Raw genomic sequence first — 22113 nt, forward strand, 5'->3', positions numbered from 1 at the left:
ACGTTTCCCAAAGAATACTAAATGAGTCAAGGAAATGTTATCACATAATGTTAACATAAAAAAGCAATAAACAAACTTTAATAAACAATATTCCCAAGTATAGTGTATAGGGCAGGAGGCAGTGTGTAAGTGTGCTTTATAGAAGGAATATGACTAGAAATCAGTATGTTGGCAATGATAATCTTTTAACGGTGGCATACAGATATTTTTCTTTTATTTTTACAGATTTGTTTTCAATTTTTCTACAATTATCATAGATCATTTTCATAATCATTATGAATTACTAGAATGTTTGTGTTCTTTGATGCCTACCAATCTTACCTCAAGAAATCATCAAAGATATATACAAAAATATAAGGACAAAAGTGTGCACCAAGTGTTATTTGTCAAAGAAAATAAATAAAACCTAAATATCTAATTCTAAGAAACAGTTAAGTAAATAGTAATATTCAATGGTATATCACCTCAACCCAAAGAATTGTTTTATGAAAAGTCTCTGACAGAGGGAAATGCTTTTACAAAAAATGTTTTCTGTTAAATGGGAAAAATCATGATACAAAATTTGTACACAATAGATGCATCCAATAAAATAAAAATAAAAAACATGGATAGAAGGCTATGAGCCAATTTCAGGGGTGATTAACAGGCAGGAGAAGAAGAATGGGGGATTGGGCAAGATAAGTGGAGAGGACTCAAAATGGAACAAAAAAAATTATTCAAAAGATGGAAAATAGGTCATATGAGGAAAGGCTAAATTAGGGTGTCTTGATTTACTGTCTCTAAGTCCAGAAAGACTTTTACCGGTGGTACGTATGTCCCTTGCTCTCCACTTCCTTCAAGGATCAAAACAAACCTATTTTCAGTAAAAGAAGAAAATTCTTTCACTTGGGTATACAGTTGAACCTTCTGTGAGAGGTTGTGGAGATATTAAAAAAAGATTGTTAAGTCAGACAAAACTGCATTTAAAATCAAAACTCCACTGTGTGCTGAATGTGTGATCTAGGGAACATTATTTAATCTCCCTTGGCTTCAGTGTCTTCATCTGTAAATTAGAGTTAAAAATGCCTGACATCGTAGGCTTGGTTTGCAATGAATTCATAAATACAATGAATTAATGTGCCTAAAGCATCGCCATGTTTATTGGTATATTTGTTTCTTTATAAATGTTTCTTTTTTAAAAAAAGATTTTATTTATTTATTTATTTGAGAGAGAGAGATCATGAGCAGGGAGGAGGGGCAGAGGGAGAGGGAGAGGGAAAAGCAGACTCCCCACTGAGCAGGAACCCCAAGATCATGACCCAACTAACTTGGATGCTTAACCAACTGAGCCACCCAGGTGCCCCTATAAATGTTTCTTCTTAAAAAATAGGTGCATTTCGGGGCACCTGGGTGGCTCAGGCGGTTAAGTGTCTGCCTTCCGCTCAGTTCAGGATCCCAGCCATCTGGGATTGAGTCCCGCATTGGGCTCCCTGCTCAACTGGGAGTCTGCTTCTTCCTCTGCCTGCCACTTCCCCTGCTTTTGCGCTCACACTCTCGCTCTCTCTGACAAATAAAATCTAGGAAGGAAGGAAGGAAGGAAGGAAGGAAGGAAGGAAGGAAGGAAGGAAGGAAAGAAAAGGAGAAAGAAAAGAAAAGAAAAAAAAAAAAGGAGAGCATTTCTCCACTTGAGTTCAAAAACTCCTGGGGTGGGCTGTGGAAGGGGGCACCTTCAGTGTTTTCTTAGGAGATCAGGTTTTTTCTCTGAGAATTTTTATATTTTGAATTTGCATTTTGTTGATAATCAGAAAAATTATAATCTCTACATAAACATATACATTTTTTTAGATTACTTGTATGTCACTCTTTCGCATGAAATGTTAGTACCTTTGCTTGCACTTGACTTTATGATCCCTAAGTTTCACTCCCTGTATGCCAGCCACACTGGCCTCCTTGCTGTTCCTTCAACCTACCAGATGTCCTTCTACCTTAGGGCCTTTGTATTTGTTATTCCCTCTGTCCAGAATGCTCCTTCTTCTTCAGGTCCTTACTCAAATGTCATCTTCCCAATAAGGAACTCCCTGGCCACCCTGTCCAACACCCCTGACACTCCCAATTACCCTTCCCTGCTTTGCTTTTCTACCTAGCAGTATCATCATCTTGCATGTTGCCTATTTTACTTACTATTTCACCTCACTAAAATGGAAGTTCCATGAAAAATAGGTATTGCTTTTGCTTTTGCTTTTATTTTTTTTTTGAAGATTTTGTTTATTTGAGAGAGAGAGAGAGAGAGAAAGAGAGTGAGCATAAGTGGGGGGAGGGGCAGAGGGAGAGGTAGACTCCCCACCAAGCAGGGAGCTCCATGCAGGGTTCCATCCCAGGACCTTGAGATCATGACCTGAGCCAAAGGCAGATGCCCAACCAACTGAGCCATGCACCCCATGCTTTTGCTGTTCATTGTTGTGTTTCCAGATCTAGTACATAGGCACTTAATAAATATAGGTGGCATGAATGAGTGCATTATGAGAAGACCATAAATGAGAGCAATTAAATGCAGGTTTGTTACTGTTAATATGAAATATTTCAGATGCACAGCAATTCATTTAATAGTTTCTAAAATTTATCCCAAGATGAATTTGAGGGTTCCCCCAAATTCTCAGTTTGAGAAACAAAGGATGATTCTCAGATAACGGTATCCACTTTATCCGGTTTAAGGGAAAGGAACTTATAACGTAGTATTGGCTACTTTACAAAATTTCCTGAGGGGCCAGGGAACAAAGCTTGGATCTACGCAGCCAGGAGACACACAGCTACGCATGACAGCCTACCCACCCATTACATGACTGTGGTAGAAACTCCCCTGCAGACTTCACGCACCACTCAGCAGGTGTGATGTTTAAAAACCCAACATCAACAACAACAACAACAACAAAAACCTGTACACCAACACCTCTGTGCCTACTAGAGCAGAAGACCCAAATGCCCCTGTTGCCATGTCAGCCGGAAGAATTAATCTACACTTACACAGCTACCGTCTCACGTTGCTCACTCCCTCCTTCCGAATCTCATGTGAGGATATTTCCTTGGGAAAATCTGGTTTTAATGTACAATCTGGTTACAAGGGAGTCTTGCGAACGTTTTAGCTAGCTGTCTCACCTCTTTGGTTCAGGAAGGCACACTAAAAGTAGGACAGATGGGAGAGAAGTGAGTCAAAGTACATTTTCTACAGCAGTTCCCCCTCTTGCCACTCAACGTACATAAACACTCTCACCCCTTCGTTAAAACTTCCATCTCTGAGGGATGTTCATTGCTCTTCTAACTCAGTGACAATCCCACCTTGATATACTGAAATCTATCAGATAAATTATAAAGTTAACTACCAGTTAAAATCATTTTGTATTTGTGATGGTGGTCACACAAAGCTACATATGCATTAAAATTCATAGAATTGCCTACCAAAAAAGTCAATTTGACTGTATGTTAAAGAATTAATTTTTTAAATATTTTTATTTATTTATTTGAGAGAGAGAGAGAGAACAAGTGGGGGAGGGGCAAAGGGAGAGGAAGAGGGACAAGCAGACTTCCCACTGAGTGGAAAGCCTGAGATGAGGCTGAATCCCAGGGCCCCGAAATCATGACGTGAGCTGAAGGCAGATGCTTAACCCACAGAGCCACGCAAGCGCCCCAAGAATTAATTTTAAAAAAATACTGCAACCCAGTGACTACTGAAGTTAATAACCACTAAAGTTGACAACATGTTGGGTTTTGTAGACATTAAATATTTATTAATTTTGAAAAAAAACTAGGGAAACTGAGGAAAAACAATATGAAAAACAATATATTATTACTATATACATACAAAAACAAGAAAATATGAGCAGGGACAATAATTTTCATTTCTTCAATTGCTTCTGACATTACCTTTGGTATTGATAACTTTCTTCACGTTCTCTTTGTGCTCAGGCAGCAGCTCAGCAGTCATGGTTGTTTGGTGAGGCAATCCAAAAGCAAATTCCTGAATGGTCTGAACCTTGGTGACCCTAACTGTAAGGGGTTGTCTCCCATTAACTGTTTTCATTGGATATTACAATACTAGGAGGTGCTCCAGAGGTATTCCTGAGCTCCATCATTGAAAATCATAGTAAACTTTTTGTTTTCTTTTTTTGCACCCTGGTCTGTTGTCAGAAGGAGCCCAAAAAGTCCAAATGGCCATCTTAGCATCTCACCTCCCAGGTCAATTGTCTTCTCTGGTGGAATATTTCTCTGCTAAATACTAAGACCTCCAAATTAGCAGAATCTAAAGGAACAGACTTGGGAAGGAAAATTTTGTGTTTTGTTCATTCAGTGTAATAACGAGAAATACTACCCCCACTTCACTCTATAATTTCTGAACCAGGGCAGTCTGGTTTTGGAAGAAACAGCATCATATATTGGTCGCTAGTTCAGAGAATATGCTTTATCCTGATGGACACCACACTGACATCAAAGGTACTGTTCCCCTGCTGAGACAGTAAATCAGTTCCTTAGGTCATTCTGCTATACCATAAGCCAGGTGCTCTGGTTGAATGTTTTGTGGAAATACCAGTCAAGGGACTGGCCCTAATTATTTCACTGTGAAATAAACTTCTTGATTAAAAGCAATATTGTGTGAGAAAGCAATATTGTGTTATGTAATTCGGACATGATGTAAATAAGGCATTAAGTCAACAGAAGCAGCATACTGGACCAAGAAAATAAACCATCCAGATTAAGTGTTTATTCCAGTAAGGATAAAACACTGTTCGTTTTATAATGTAGGGGACCCAATATAATCAACCAGCAGTTAGGCCGGTCTCCTCGTTATATCATACAATTTCAAGAGCTCACTATTGGTCTCTACTGTTGGCAGATTGAGCATTCAGCCATGGTAGGAGACCCAGATCAATCCTGGAGACAGGCAATCGATTTTTTATTAAGACATGAACAATCTTCATCACTGCTGTGATGGACCATTGTTTATGAGCTCATTGACACAGTAACCAGAGAAAGGAGTTGACTGACATCAACAGAGTCATCTGGTTCACCTGGTTATTGAACATTTGGTGAAAATTCACAAGGGACATTAATATTCCTACACACTAGGCTCTTTTCAAGAAATTTGTTTACATAATTCTCAGTCCTCTTTATCAGCAAACCTCCAATCTTGTTCCTTCCAATTCCCTCACTGTATTACCCGTGAACAGGTGTAGATTAGACATCATGTCACCTTCTTCCAGGCAATGCCTACCATGAGGTTGAATCTGTTGGAAAAATTCCCTTTTCCATTGTCCTTAGACCACACATGATTTATTTGTAAATCAATATAAAAGCAGGGAGAGAGTCTGAGTTTTTCCACACATAATTCTAAGACCAAGAAGCATAAACTAAAAATCAAAGAAAAATTAAACCACTTGGAAGCAGACTATTATGCCAAATGAGATAGTAAAGTCAATACAACTTTTTCCTATGAGACTTATTGTTCAAAGAATTCTGTGCAATAACAAGCTTGCTTGTGAATCGCATCACATCCCCAATATTCGCATGTCTATTAACTAATATTGACGTTACTTGGGACAAATCATTGCTGGCTCTTAAAGCTGAGCCATCAGAAATCCTGTGACCTGACAATTCTTTAACCATTTTATCAACTTCCCTATTTTAAAAAGGAATGCAAGTATGATTGGCACGTGCAGATTCTGCAAATCCATTTGCCCAGATACTGCAGATAAGAGCAGTGAAGGAAATAAATTTTAGTCCTGAAAGGTCAGGGATATGCAATTCTTACTCCGGGTGAGATGCTTCAGTCAACTAGTTTTTTGAAAGAGAAGACTGGGTGACTGGACACAGATTTTTTAAAGATCTTAAATGTTAAGCACTGTAAAGAAGTCAACAGCTGCAGAACCACAGAACCTTAAGAGAGGATTGGCCTTTAAAGATCACTGAGTCAAATCCCATCTCAAATCCCTGAATCCCTGAATCCCTGCAACTCTCCATCAAATGACTTTTCAGACCTAAAAAAAAAACTTCTGTCATGAGCAATCACTCCTTTCCCAGGCAGCTGTCCTACCTTTGCAGAGCTCTCCCAGGAAGAAAGTCTTCAGGGGAGCAAAAAACCTCTCATTGTCATAATCCTAACTCCAGGCCCACACAGAGCCAAGAGCACTGGCCTTAATTCCTCTTCCCATGAGGACCCTTCAAAGAGCTTCCTCCTTTCACAATCTTCTCTTCTTCAGAATTAACATCCCCCGTTGCTGCTATCATTTTGCACAGTATTTGATTTTATGGTCACCTCAATTTTCAATATTCCTCTTAAAAGCATACATTTAAAGTGAAGTAATAGCATAGATTCCATCCATAATAGAGTAAAAGAATAATTTCCCTTATTCTAATCAGGCTATAGCTCTATTTCTGCAAGTCATACTAATGTTCCCTGTAACCGCTAGCCCTCATTAGGAGCTCGCTATGTGCCAACCACCTCAAAGAAGGCCTCGCATACATCACCTCATTTACTTCTCAGGACAACCCCCTGTGAGGTAGGTACTATTTTCATCCCCATTTTCAAATGAAGCAAATGAGCTTTAGAAAGAATAAGAATCTTACCCAAATTTACATACCCTATAAGTGGCAGAATTTGTTGGTTTTTTAAGAAGAGTTATTTATTTAAGGAAAGAGAGAGAGAGAGAGAGAGAGCATTCATGTAAGTGGATTCCGTCCATCCCTCTACTCTGTCAAAATTTTTTAAAGATACTGATTTGATCTAAAGTATTCTTATACTTCCTACTTTTTTACAACTCCAAGTTTTGTGAGAAAGGTTTCCATGTGTTCAAGTTATCAACAAATTGCGCTGCATAGAATAAGGCCTAGGAAAGGGTTATCCACAAACCACCCAAAACCTCTCTCCAGATGCCATCAATCCACTCATCAGACCATATCCACCCAGTCATTCAACCTCTGATACACTATTTAATCTAGGCCATATTTCTTCATTTTGTCCACAGGAATACAATGAGTTTATTAAGTGTTCTACTGAAATACAGATTTGTTATCCTATCTCAAACTTTTGAACCCTATCAAGGAAGAATATCATATTAGTGTGAAGTAATTTAGAGACAGTAAATCCACCTTGGATCTTAGTGATTACCATTTCTGCTTCTAAGTATTTATTATGTTTTCAGAGACAAAACACTAAATTAAATATATGTTACGTTGCTTTCATACTCACGGTACTATATTTTTATTCATCTAATTGAAGACAGCCTTTTCTGCATCATCAAAATGCAATTTGAGTTCCAGTGTCTTCCCACTCAGTCTTCTGGGTTGATTTGGAGTCTTCTGAGTTGATTTTGGTCAGGCAGTGTGACAATATGTTGCTCTTTATAAATACATGCTTGTGATCTCAGCTCTTGGGCGTCTTTAAGATTGACAGTATTATTTTAGGGTTTTGTTTGCATTTCTTATTTGGTTAAGCTGATAGTTTCACTTTTTCCTTAATTGAGTTAGCCATCACTGTAAGTGAATTACCTTCTCTTGAGAGTCAACCAGAAGTTTTTGATACATACATGTTTGGCACCTGAGTTATACTCCTTTAGGACCACAAATCTGTCATTCAGTCTTTCCTGGCTTTGAAAGGCCAATAGATTTGGCAGTTTTCTACTACCTCTGATTTCATTGTTTGCTGGTTAATAGTCCTTCTTCGTATAAAATAATGTTTTGTTTCAGTTCCGTATTAGTGTTCTGTTTTTGAAACTTTTAAAGCAACATTACAGATTCAAACTTAATTCACACATTGAATCCTACCACATATGACTGTATTATCACTCACAAAGATAATGAGCAGTAAGAAGGGTAGGAAATGGGGCATATTCTTTTTTGACATTGCTTTTTAGGGAACACCCAGATTTGAAGTATGTCAAAATGTGAAAAATAGTTACTTCTGAAGAGAAGCAATAGTTACATAATTATTGAGGAGTTTAGGTGATAAATTGTGCCCATATTTCAAAGCAGTATAAAACAGAGAATTTTCAAGTGTTTTTCTGTCTTTCATTCCCTATCTACAACCTGTAAGAGAAGATAAAGTTGTTTGATTGGAAGTGCTAAAGGTCACACATCTGTCTAATATTATGAAATGCTTTGTATTACATACTCTATATTTGCTTAACTGAATACCAAATTTCCCCCCATATTTTTGTCAATCTGGTATCCTGTCCCAATTAGCTTCATCTTAAATATATCTGTATGGCTATTACCCCTCTGAGAGATACAAAAGGTCACTTTCCCTTTCTAAAATACAGAATCATTCAACAGAGCTTAATAACTGCACTGCTAATGTAATTCTTACTATGCCTCTGAGAGAAAATGCTGCTTGAGATAGATTTCGACCAACTTTCATTTGTAATGTTAATGAATTTTGCCTGGAAAGCCTCAGCTGTGTCACTTCCCCACAGGCTGGCCAGAGCCTAATGAGGTTTTGGTACTGGAGTGGAGAAAGACACACATTCTCATTTTTCATCTCGGTTCAGAAATAAAAATTACATTAGCCATTTGTAGTATGCCTATTAGTATTCCTTTGATAATTTTAAGATCCTTAGCATTTTTAAGTAGACCTTGAATTTTGATACCACAAATCCTAATTGGCATTTAATGATTCTTTTCTTATTAGCAAAATGAGTTGACCTAAGAAATTTATAGAGATGCTCTGTTAAACTAGTATCATAACCTAAAAAATAAGATAAAATGATCAAAACTGAGCAAGAACAAGCCCAGTTCTCTCTTTAAAATGAGGGGAATATTAGTTCCTAAATATTGTGTCCTTAGAGTTATGACTCCGGCTTGAATCTTAACTCATGGAAGGAAATGCCAAGCACTTGGCTCAAATCTGTTCAGAAATAATTTTTTTCTAAGCAATGGAAGTAATTATGTAAACAACATCCCGCCGTCATCAGAAACTCTGAATAAAATATCCATATTTTGCTGTCTCACAATCCCAGACTTCAGCCCATCCTCATTTACCTCCGTTTATTTAATTTTTTATATTTGCTTTATTTATTTTTTTATTATTATGTTCAATTAGCCAGCATATAGTACATCATTAGTTTACCCATTTATAATTGCGAGAGATTAACTAAGTCTTGATTCCACTATCAGCCTTCCATAAATGACAGATTTTAAACTATATAAAACTGAGAGGTGTATGCATCATTAGTCCCCTCACTAATTTAAGTTCAAATTACTTGGCCTAGAATTCATGGCCCTTCACACTCTGGCCTCAGCCTGACTTTCCCTCCTTATCATTAATAATTTCCTTAAAATCACTATGATCCAGTCAAGCATATAGTTATCTAAAATCATTCCATGCTTTTTAATCTCTACACCTTTGTTCATGTTCTTTGGTCCCTCTACCTGGAATGAACTGCCATTCATCTCCCTCCGTCTATGCTGTAGATTAAGATAAAATATCACCTTCTGCTGTGATTTGCTTCAGTTCCCCAGCTAGGTATGAGTATTTAGTTTATACCATCTTTATGGAATTTATCATTATATCTATAAATGATATAAATGATCTTTGAAGTTCAGGGACCTTTCAGTATACTTAATGGTATCTTCTGCAGTGTAACACAGCATCTCACAGAATGCCCAGTGAATATGTATAAAAGAGTGAATAATTGAATAAGCATTTAGTCTATGATCTTGTATTTATACTATGTATTATTCATAAAGATACCCCCATTCTTTTCATACCAATGCAACTTTATTATAGGGATAAATTATTTTCAAAGACCCTAAGAAATCCGTTTTCCAGTAATATGACATACCTGACACTTTACTAACCCTCCCACAGAAAATAATCAAAATAATTTTTAAAATTTAAATACATCCTTATGTTAGCAAAAAAGTAAGGATCCTCAGAAACCAAAAACTAAGGAATCCAGAGAGGTAACCTGAACTTTGAATCTGGTTTTCACTTTGAGTACATCTGCCTATGAAGGTGAACTTGAGCTTCTGTATTTATAGGTAACAGGAGATAAATCCTAAGAGGCACCTGACCAAGATAAGAAATCTAATTGGAGGGGCGCCTGGGTGGCACAGCGGTTAAGCGTCTGCCTTCGGCTCAGGGCGTGATCCCGGCGTTCTGGGATCGAGCCACATCAGGCTCCTCTACTGGGAGCCTGCTTCTTCCTCTCCCACTCCCCCTGCTTGTGTTCCCTCTCTCACTGGCTGTCTCTATCTCTGTCAAATAAAATAAATAAAATCTTTAAAAAAAAAAAAAAAAAAAAAGAAATCTAATTGGAGATGCCTTAATAAATCAGGTACCCCAGAGGCCTAAACCCTCAAAGTATATGTGAACTAAAAATAAATCCAGGAGACAATCAGGAAAATTGCCTATTATAAAATGTGGCATTGGGTAGAAGGAAACATTAAATCCTCCCTTGGAATTCATATCCACAAGCTGGGCTTCACCTGAGCTCATACTACCTAGGAATATTAAAAAAAAAAAAATCCTCAAGAAAGAAAATCTAAAGTGTTTCTATATTGGTAGAGTTCCCCAATGTTTGGCAAAAGTGAATGCAAATAGTCACTGGAGATATAAACTGCCAATACAGGACTTGAAAAATTTGAACAGATAAAATTCCAAAAATTAAGAACTTATAGTTAAAACTTGTAAGATGCATAAGGAAACATGCCACCTGGAGTGGGAGATGGTAGAAACAAAGACAGCAAAGTTAGATGTGCAAAAACTTCAGATATTGGAATTAGAAGACAAAGATTAAATATTAAATATACTTAATATATTTTAAAAATTAAAAGGTCCCTAAACATATAAGGGGAAAATAGGAGAATATATTTTAAAGATTAAACTGGCTTTGGGGTGCCTGGGTGGCTCAATCGATTAAGCATATGCCTTTGGCTCAGGTCATGATCCCAGGGTTCTGGAGTCCAGCCCTGCGTTAGGCTCCCTTCTCAGTGGGGAGTGTGCTTCTCCCTCTCCCTCCGCTCCTCTCCCCACTCATGTTCTCTCTTTCTCTCTCAAATAAATAAATAAATAAACCTTTTTAAAAAGATTAAACTGGTTTTAAAAGAGACAGAGAGAGAGAGAGAAAGGAAGGAGGGAGGAAGGAACTAAATAGGACACTTAGAAGTTAAAAAGTTGGAATTAAAAACTCAGTGAAGTTTTCTTTCCGCTTTTCCTTTCTTTTGTTCCAGCCCAACGATTCAGCCTTGGTTTTTTGTTTTTGTTTTAATTAGCAAAATTTCTTCACCTGATCTACCAAAACAATTACCACTAAACATCACACTTAATGATAGAAACATCCCATTTGAGATCAAGACAATGACTAGAATGCCCACTTTTTTCAAGGTTGTATTGGAGTCTCTAGCCAGTACTAAAAGGGAATAAAGGAAATAAACACTAGAAAGAAGGGAAGAAAATAAAATATTATTATTTTCACGTGGTATGACTATTATGAAAGTCCAACAGAATCTATAATTTCTAGAATAAGAAAAGAGTTCAGTAAATTTGCAGAGTAAAAATCTATTGCATCTTACAGGGTACATGGGTGGTGCAGTCAGTTAAGCCCCTAACTCTTGGTTTCAGCTCAGGTCATGATTTCAGGGCTTTGAGATCAAGCACCACGTCGGGCTCTGCAATTAGTGCAGTCTGCTTCAGACTCTCTCTGCTCCTCCCTGCTGTGTGCTCGCACTCTCTCTTTCCGTCTCATAAATAAATAAATCTTTTTAAAAAATCTATTGCATTTTATATGCCAATAATACAGAGATGAAAAACAGATTTTTAAAAACTAAGATAAAAATGCATGAAATACTCAGGAGGAAATTTAATAAAAATATGTAAAATTTTGTCTAATATGTTATAGACAAAAATATAAATTTTACTTAAGTATATTAAAGACCTAAATAAATCAACAAGTATACCATGTTCATGAACTAAAAGACTAATATCATAAAGATCATAGCTTTGTAATTGTTATGTAAATTCGATATAGTAAAAATAACAGTCCTATCAGCTGTGTGTGTATGCATTAACATATTTAGTCTAAAATTTATATTGACGTTCAAGGGTCAAAAAATTGTCAAGATGTTATTCTACTGAAGGAGTAGAAAAAAAGTTTGGAAAACCTGACCTATTAGATATCAAAATTTTTTATGAACTTATAGAAATTAAAATTAGGTGATGTTGACACAGACTGACAATTAAAGAAATGAAATCTAATAAAAGCCTCAGAAATAAACTCCTACATTTATCACATGAAATATGGTCAAGGTGGTATTAAAAATTGGTGACAGACAGATGGACTTTTCAAGGTGGTACTGGAACAATTGAGTATCCACAAGGGGTAAAAATGATGGTGTATCCTTACCTGATACAGTTAAACAACATTCAATCTCAGCTGGATTAAATATCTATATGTGACTGTAAAAACTATAATTAGAATACAATATAGCAAAATATTTTCATGACCTCACTGTCCAGAAAAATTTCTTAAAATGTGCAAACATAAATAATATAATTGATAGAACTGACTTTATAAAAATCAAGAACATCTGTTCCTCAAAAGACACCATAAAAAGATTAAAAACAATAACAACCACCACAAAAACCTCACAAGCTGGAAGATCTTCCTCGGAGAAGGATTCACATGCAGAATATGTAAAGAATTCCTATAAACAATAAAAATGCAGAAACCAGCAACATTTATTAAAAACATCCCTCCAACAGACTTAATTACATATAAATACTTTGTAAATCAATACCTGTCGCCACATCAATTTTAATAAATTTAACATTGAAATAATCATTTTTCCTAAAACCAGAGTTATCCAAGATCAAAACCTGTAGTCATACTTACCACTTACCTTACTTTGCTTTCCATATTCATTTGTTTACCAAATACATTCAGTTCTTCCTCTGCAAGTTTGCTCACATTTTTGTCCTTTCCATTACCATGTCACTGTCATGCTTCACAACTTCATTTACTTAAATTTGTGATAAGCTTCTAACTGGTCTCCCTTCCTCAAAGTTATCTTTTACACCCTTCCTGTTTCCTGCTCACCAGATCTAGATTAATCCACCTTAACCACACTTTAGTTTTCAATGAAAACACATTTAATCACAACCACATAGTAACATGCTGAAAATGTTTTAAAAATGGGGAGTGGCTTTTCCATTATACACGTCATAAAACTTGATACATGAAAGAACACCCCAATTGGATGGATACTGATTTGTGAACCATATGGAAAAAAATAAATTATATTTCTAAAGTACACTATATATATTAAGAAAATCATGTATAAAAAAATGGAACAGTTTTGAAGATGTAAGAAACTAGCTTTACAACCTTAGAGTAGAAAAAGTTTTCTTAACTAAGACTCAGTAAGAACAAACTACACAAGAAAAGATGATAAATTTGACTACATTAACATTTAATATTTGTGTTTACTAAAAAAATCCATTTAAAAAATGAAAAGATAAATCACACCCTGAAAGAAAAAATTTGCATCACAAATTACTGTCAAATGATTTATGTCCCAAAAATATGTTTAAAAAATATTTGTCCAAATCAATGATAAAAAGACAAATAACCCAATGGAAAATGGCAAGGGTCCTGGAAAGCAATAGACGTGGAAACATGAAGGACCAAAAAGCATAAGAAACCATGTTTAATCTCATTATTACTCAAGGATATACAAGTTTAAACTATACTAGAGCAACCAGACTGGCATAAGTCAAGTGACAATAACAAGTGTAAGATGTGGTTCATGGCACAAATAAAACTCTTCCATGGCTATAGCATCACTATAAACTTGTCCAATCATGACGCTGTATACCTGAAACTAATGCAATCAATCACAATTGTTACATGGAAGCGTAAATTGGCACAACACTCACTCTGGAAAAACCCTATGATGTCATCCAATAAAGTTGATGCCCTTACTCTATGACCCAGCAATTTTACTCCTCCTAAGAATATATATCTCCTACAGAAACATTCACATATGTGCACCACAACACTTGTAAAAGAACGCTCACACCAGAATTTTTTTGTTACAGCAAAAACCTGGAAACAGCCCAAATGTCTGTCAACAATACAAAGGATAAACAAATTGTGGTATATACATACAATGGAATTTCACATACAGCGGTAAAAATTAAAGAACTACAGATTACACAGAACAACGTGGGTGAATCCCAAGAACATAATATCCAACACAAAAGCGGGCTATAGAAAAATGTAAATAATATGATTTCATTTATGTAAGACACAAAAGCATGTCCTACCTACATGGATATTTTTCTATTGCCAATGTTGTCAGTTCTTCACAATCTGAAGGAGAGCAATCTATTCAGCTAGAAATTTGAAAATAATTTTACTACATTATTACTTTCTTGGGAGTCAGCAAAAGAACTTCCATCAATCCTTTTCCAGAAATTGATGAGATACAAATTAGAAAGGAAGGGAAAGAGAGTGAGAGCATGAACGGTAGAGTGAGAGGTACACATATTTTTCTGTGATGCCAAATCAGTACATTTCAATATTTTACCTCTCTTTCTTTCATCTTTTTTTTTCCAAGTTCAAGTAAGCAGTCTTTTATTTTACCTTACATCGCTTTAAAAATTGTTCAAAATATCAACCATCTCTGGTTGACAATAAACAGTTAAATTTATGTCACCATTATAATGTAAAGCAACGAACCATGTCCAAAGACTTGGTTTCTAGTTCCAATTCTACAATTAGTCATGTGTCCTTCATTAAGTCAAGCCCCTTCACTGGGCTTCAGTTTTCTTTTCTGTTAAAACAGGGATAATCATGCCTGCCTCACAGCATCCTCACAAGAATTTAAATAGTAAACATCTTTTTTTAAGTGCTAGTGCGGTTCCCAACATATAACAGGCATTCAACAAATAGTAATTCCCTACTACCATCTTTGGGCCACCTGATTATTTGAATCATTTAAAAATAAGAATGGGGATGGGGGGACAAAATTTGACCTCAGAAGGCAAGCAGCTACCTAATTTGCTTTCATCTTATAATTACAAGGTCACTAAGTCTGTTGAAAATATACTTGTGTCTGTTGCAGCAAAAAAGGAGGTCATAGTAATTTCTGACTTATGTTTTCTTTTCTTTAGCCATTAAGATCATCAGATATTCCATAATCACTAGTTTACCGCCCCCCTTATTTTTTATCACAGTCCTTGCCAATCTGATGACAATCATCGTGTCCTGTCATTTGTTTCCTGTTCATTTATAGTTTTCTCATGACCCAGATCCCTAGTCCTGATCCCATCCTCCTTTAGGTTGCCACTGACTGCCTAACACACAATCTCTTTCTTTATTTATGCTTAGGCAAAGAATTAGCCTGTTACTGGCATACCCAATTCCCTACACTGCTTCTGCCCACCCCCTTCTGTTGCTGCAGCTGTTGTACACGGAGGACTGTCTTCAATCACTACCAGGGATCTAGGCACCTAATACTTGAACCCAGAAAACATGCTATTTGATACACACACTATAATTTATACTTCCAGGGGTTAAATATGCCCCTAATTAAAAAAAAAAAACTAACCTGCAATGGAGCATTTGACTCAACCTATTACTAAATGATTTACATAAGGGCACCTGGGTGGCTCAGTCAGTTAAGTGTCTGCCTTTGGCTCAGGTCATAATCCCAGGGTCCTGGGATCAAGTCCTGCATCGGGCTCCAGCTCGGTGGGGGGTCTGTTCCCCCCTCTACCTCTCCCCACTGCTTGTGCTCTCTCTCTCTCAAATAAATAAAATCTTTTAAAAAATAAATGATTAACTTAAAAAGAATGAGTCAAAAATAACTTCTTGCCTGAACCCATTCTCTATATCCATGGATGGAAACTTTTGACTCTCTTCCTATTTTCACGGTGTTTAACACAATGATAAGCACCAAGCTGATCATCAATAAGTACTGTTGACTGACAGATTCTTATTAAGGAATATGACAGAGACAAAAGGAAGATCATATTTCCCATCCTTTGCATGTAGGTCAGACCATGTAACTAGTTTTAGCCAAAGAAATATAGGTGGTGATATACCTCACTTTCTGGCCTGACTCTTAAAACATCCCCTGGGGTCCTCAACACTCTGCTAGTCAGCTGCCCAAATGGAGGGTGCCCACTGAAGGAGTCTGGGGGCCTTACTGAAAAGCGGAAGCACCAGATGGAAGGACCCTGGGTCCCTGACTCATCATGGGGTGGGGGTGGAGAATCCCCAGGAGAGTCATCTGACCTACTTTGTTCTGTGATATAAGAAATGAAACTTTTTTGTATTAAGCCACTGAAACTTGGGAATTGTTTGTTACAGCAGCTAATGTTAATTACCCTTGGCTAATAGCATGAATTACCTTACTACCTGACAGTTTACATGTCAAAATAAAACATAAAACATAGCTGAATGCTGTGAATACTCCTAAAAGTAATTTGTCAATTCAGGTAAAAGCAGTCTTTAGATTATTATGGTCCTAGACAAGACAATATCTGTGTGTTACAAACATCATACAGTTGTGATCTTCCTAAGTTTTAAATAGAAAAGGCATAAGAATACAAAAGTAATAGATAATTTGAGCACTATTTGGGTGATATCAAGCTAATATATTTTATCCTTATTAATCCCTAGTTTCTAGCATTCTGAAGCTCTTATAACAATAGTCAAGCCTAGAAGACTCTGATTATAATTTCTTCCACAATGTAGAAATAATACAACCTCTACCTTTAAGGCTGAGCTGTAAAAGATGCTTATGGGTTAGGGATGTGTGTGTTAGGAGACAATTCTCCACGAATCTTCACATTTCTTCACATCTTGTAAGTAGAGGCACTGACAGTCTTCTATTCGGGACTATCTTTTCTAGGATACTTGACAAAGAACAGCCTTGAAAGACAGAAATAGTATGTTCCTCTGCAGCACAGGATAGGTTTGTTTGCTGTCTAGTAAAATGAAAATAATGTCTCCCTCTGGTTCAAATTTTGGGCAGATTTGGGGTTTCCAAAGCTTAGAGTTCCTCAGCTGTGACATAAATCCACTGTGTACATAGCACTCATCTAGAGCCATCAACATTGCTCCCATGGGACTTGGAGAAAGTGGAGAGTAGGCACTAATATAAAGTGCTTACTACCTCATGTGCCTTGAGTAATAAAGCCCCAGTCTCCAACTCGGGAGACTTATGTCTTCTGCCAGATGCCATGAAACTATGGCAAGCTAACTGGCTAGCTGGAGAGCAGAGTAAAATCTCAGACTCCTCTCTGTTCTTGACAACATGATATATGAGAAGTCCCCTACAGAGAAGAGGAGAACAAAAGAAAGCCCACACTTACTGTCCAGGGAGAGTGCAGAAAATGAAATGACAAGGAAATAAAGAAAAAACACCAAATGACTATGCGTCTTCCTTTCCCTCTCAGGATAGAATGCCTAGACAGAGTGGGGGAATGGAGACAGGGTAGAAATATCCAGATGGATGAGGGGGGATCCCAAGAATGTCAATTGGGAGTCAGGAGTGGCAAACGGCATGTTTCCACAGGATAGTGGATGCTGTGGTTTGGCCCCCAGTTCCTCCCTCCTCCAAGACTAATGCACTCATTTCCCTAGACGGTGACAATATTGATGCCTGAGAGTTCACAGCTAAATACTTCTCAGGAAACTGCTTTCAGCTGAAGAGAGCCCCACTGCCCAAGGGAATGCCCCCAGGAGTCAGGTGGGCAGGGGGCAATTCTCATCCAGTGACTGGTCAATACAGGTCTAATACCAATCCACTACTGGTCAACAGAGGGCGCCTAGCCCCCTTACCTTAATTCAGGACACCTTGATGGTCTATTTCAGCTTCAAAGCTTCCCGACAGGATTGGCTGAGACTTTGTGGCATTCCCTCACACTTCCATCTGCTTTCATCATTCTTCCATCACTTCACCCAGCTGTAGATTCTGGGAGCCCTCCTCGACAAGCCTCTCATGCAAATCTCCATCACAGAGAGTGTCTCCTGGAAATCTTACCTGCAACACTTCAAAGACTTTATGCCCTTAGCTGGAGCGCCACATACACCCTCATCCAGCATGATGCAGAAGCAATAATGCTGCATTGGTGAAGGACGCCAAGTGAACCTGAAGCGGCACTCACGTCTCCTACAGCCCCTCCACACAGGGGATGCAGGGGACCTAGTGGTTTCTGCATGCTCTGATAAAGCGACACAAATTCTGAGAGCTGGAGAACTAGCAAAAGCTTGGGATAGCAAAGCCACAATATGTGGAGATTTCACCTCTAGAAATATATGTCTGGTTGCAGGATATAGGTCAGCATGTGTTCAAATGACCACACAGGCATTTCAGCAGATACTGGTCTAAGAAGAAAACCAGAATGACCACTCCACAGCAGAGACTAGCTAAAATCCACAGGCCCTTGTAGTCTCCCATGATCATGTGGTTATACAAGCCTCATCATGAAATACAACCAGATACCATTTTAGAAAGATAGAGAAGGAAAGAAAATCAATTTTACACCTAAGAATCTGAATCATTTAGAAAAGAATATTCAAACCAGAAGAAATTATATAATGGCAAATTTGAAGTTTATGTCTCACCCCTTCCTCCCCAACTTCTGCCATCAGAAGGTATAAGAAACTTGAAGGCTACATTCCCCTGGCACATTTATGTTAGTAAATTTGAAGCCATTGGTAAATACAGGTCCATAGCAATTCCATAAAGAAAAATTCTAGTTTTTAAACTCTAATGCTGTCAATGATAGTATAGTTACAAAAGACTAGAATTTACATGGGTGGTTTGAAAGTCCTCTGATCCAATAATATGAATTTTCAGTTGCCCAGATCAACAACTTACTGAGAACTGAGCTTTCCTTATCTTTGAATCCTCCCAGTGACTAGCATAGCATATGATGAATAAATATTTGAATATAATTTACTATCAGCTTTTGGGTTTTGGATTTTGGATCTTACAACTCCATTCTGTGTCTTAAAGACTTAGAAGTCTTTTGATTTTCAAAACCTTTTGATAATGTAAAAATATCTGTAGGAGCATCATTTTTTTAGTTCCTATTACAAAATACCTTATCAGGATTAGCTTAAGACAAGGAGTAAGAAAAGAGAGCAGAGTTCTGGGAGGGAAGAAATAGGACTCAGGGAGGGTAGTGGGGGGATAGACAGACAAATTCACTTGTGGGTTCACAATTTGTCTCAGGCCAGCCCTGAAAAGGGGCATGCAAGAATAGTAATTTTATTCCCAAAACATATTTTATACTGAGACAGCTGATGTAGTAAACTAGTATGATTGAGAAATAGCGACAGGGAAACAAAATTTCCCCAATGATTCTGTTCCATTTCAGACATTATCTTCTCTTTTGAGTGAACGTGTTTGTGGTAGGCAGAATAATGCAGCCACCAGAAAGATGTCCACATTCTAGTCCCCAGAATCTGTGAACACGTTACCTCACATACCCCATGGGACTTTGAGCTGTGGTTATGCTGTGATTAAATTAAGGATCTTGACTTGGGAGACTCCACCATGGATTATCCATAGTGGGCCCAATGTAATCATGAGGGACCTTAAATGTGGGGGGAGCCCAGAGTGTCAGTGTCAGAGTAATGTGATGTGAGAAAGATGGGACAGGCCATTGCTGCTTTTGAAGATGGAAGTGGAATGAAGTGGAAACTGGAAAAAGAAAGAAAGCAGATGCTCCCCTAGGGCCTCCAGAAAAGAACACAGCCCTGTAGTCAGCCTGATTTCTGCCTAGTGAGAACCATTTTGGACTTCTGACCTCCAAAAATTATTAGCCAATAGATGTGTGTTGCTTTAAGCCACTAAATTTGAGGTGATTTATTTCAGCAGCGATGGGACACTAATACAGTGTTCTTTGAAGCAGAGGGAAGCAAAGCTGAAGGAAGAATCAAATCACTATTCAATCAGCATATTTGTTTAATCACTTGAGAAAAGGCATTGGAGTAGGTCTTCAGACTGACACAGTACCCATTGTTCCTCCATCAGGAAGGATTCTCACATGGAGCGTCTCTGGAAGACAAATCTGACCAAGAAGCCATGATGGAGTTCTACAGGGAAGACAGAAGCTAGACAAGGGCGTGTGTCATAGCAGCAATAAAATGGAGAAGGATCCTAGGGGCTTTTTATGTTTCTATTTCCCTGAGAGATTCTTTTAAATATGAATGGTGAAAAGGAACACAGCAGTAAATATTCAGGCTGGTGGAATAATGAAAAAAATCAATCATCTCAAAACAACTTCATCTCCAGGATGACTTCAGTAATTTAGAAAATAATGGCCTGTCCTGGATGTGAGCATGTTTCTTGACTTGTGGAAAATACATGCAATCTTATATCCCTCAAGAAAAAAAGAGGCAGGTGACAACTAATTATTTATTGACTAAATATTCTATAAATATTACATCTGAGGCTAAGCTAGAACAATCAGAAAATAGTGAATGCATCCATTTATTTTTTGTATTTTTTAGCATTTTTCAATGAATATTAATGCTCATAAGGAATGTAAATTAACAACAATGGTTGTCTTTAAGTGGTTGGTCTACAGAGTTATATTGAAAGAGAGGTTTTTTTTTTTTTAATATAGTGAACGTTGGGGTGCGTGGGTGGCTCAGTCGATTGGGCCTCTGACTCTTGGTTTTGGCTCAGGTCATGATCTCAGGGTCATGAAATCAAGCCCCACATCAGGCTCCATGCTCCATGGGGAGTCTGCTTGAGATTCTCTCACTTTCCCTCTCCCTCTGCCCCTCCCCTGCTCTCTCTTTCTCTAAAATAAATAAATAAATCTTTAAAAATATATATATAGTGAATGTTAGCAATTGTAAAAGTAAAGTTACCTCCTAATCATCAGAAGGCAACTTTGCATTGTACCAGTGACCTATACATTTCTCTCTGGTAATTATGCTCTTTAAGATTCACCTGTGGAAAGGGAGACCAGAGTGCCTGGTTGGCTCAGTTGGTTAAGCATCTGACTCTTGATCTCAGCTCAGGTCTTGATCTCAGGGTTGTGAGTTCAAGCCCCATGTTGGGCTTCACACTGGGCATGGAGCCTACTTTTAAAAGGTAGGGAGGAGTCCCTGGGTGGTTCAGTCAGTTGAGCCTCTGACACTTGATTTCAGCTCAGGTCATGATCTCAGAGTTGAGGGATCGAGCCCTGTGTCGGGCTCCGTGCTCAGTATGGAGTCTGCTTGAGATTCTCTCTCTCCCTCTGCCCCTCTCCCTGGCTCATGCTCTCTCTCTCTCTTTCCCAAATAAATAAATAAAATCCTTAAATAAATTTATTAAATAAAATTTAAAAATTAAAAAAGGGAGAGACCAAGTAGCCCACCTTCTTTAGGAGACACTCATTCTGTTAAGTCTTCTGGAAAAATTGTCCCATCTTTCCTAGTGACCAGAGAAATCATAGATTATTTAAATCGACAAATAATCTATAAACATGAAAACACAATATTAAATTTATGCTGACAAGAGGAAGAGTGATCACAGGAAACTTAAGCTTTATCTGCAGTGCTTTTATTTTTAGAGCAGGGGTAAGCAAACTGTTTCCATCAAGGGCCAGATAGTAAACTTTTCAGGATTGGTAGGTCATAAGATCTCGTACAACTGCTCAGTGCTGCCTTTGCAGCTGGATAGCAGTGTAAACGTGCATGCAGCCGCTACTGTAATGGACTGCCATGTTCGGTTTTGCATGTTATGAGATTGTCTCATTATTTTCTCCCTGTAAGTCATATGTAAAGAAGAGAACAATTATGCACGAATATATGCATGTTAAACCAAAGTGACCTTGAGTCTTGAACTATACAGGATTGATGGATTTGGACCTAATGAGGCTTAATGAAGGGGTCTCAGACTGGAAGTCACAAGATATGGGTTCTGGTTCTACTTCTGCTCCAACAAACTTAAATTTGAGGGGTCTCACTGTCTTTCTGTGTAATCTTTACACAGAAAAAAGCATTCTGCTGCTGTTATCCCGAGCCTCCAGAGAACTGCTGCCACGGTCACACAGTTTGTTAACAGATGCTGGAGCTCCTCTCACTAATGCATCTCTCAGCGCCTTAGTAAAGGAAGTCATCACTGGGCCCTCGC

Source organism: Ailuropoda melanoleuca, chromosome 1 (assembly GCF_002007445.2).
Source record: "Ailuropoda melanoleuca isolate Jingjing chromosome 1, ASM200744v2, whole genome shotgun sequence".
In the NCBI taxonomy this organism is placed as follows: domain Eukaryota; kingdom Metazoa; phylum Chordata; class Mammalia; order Carnivora; family Ursidae; genus Ailuropoda; species Ailuropoda melanoleuca.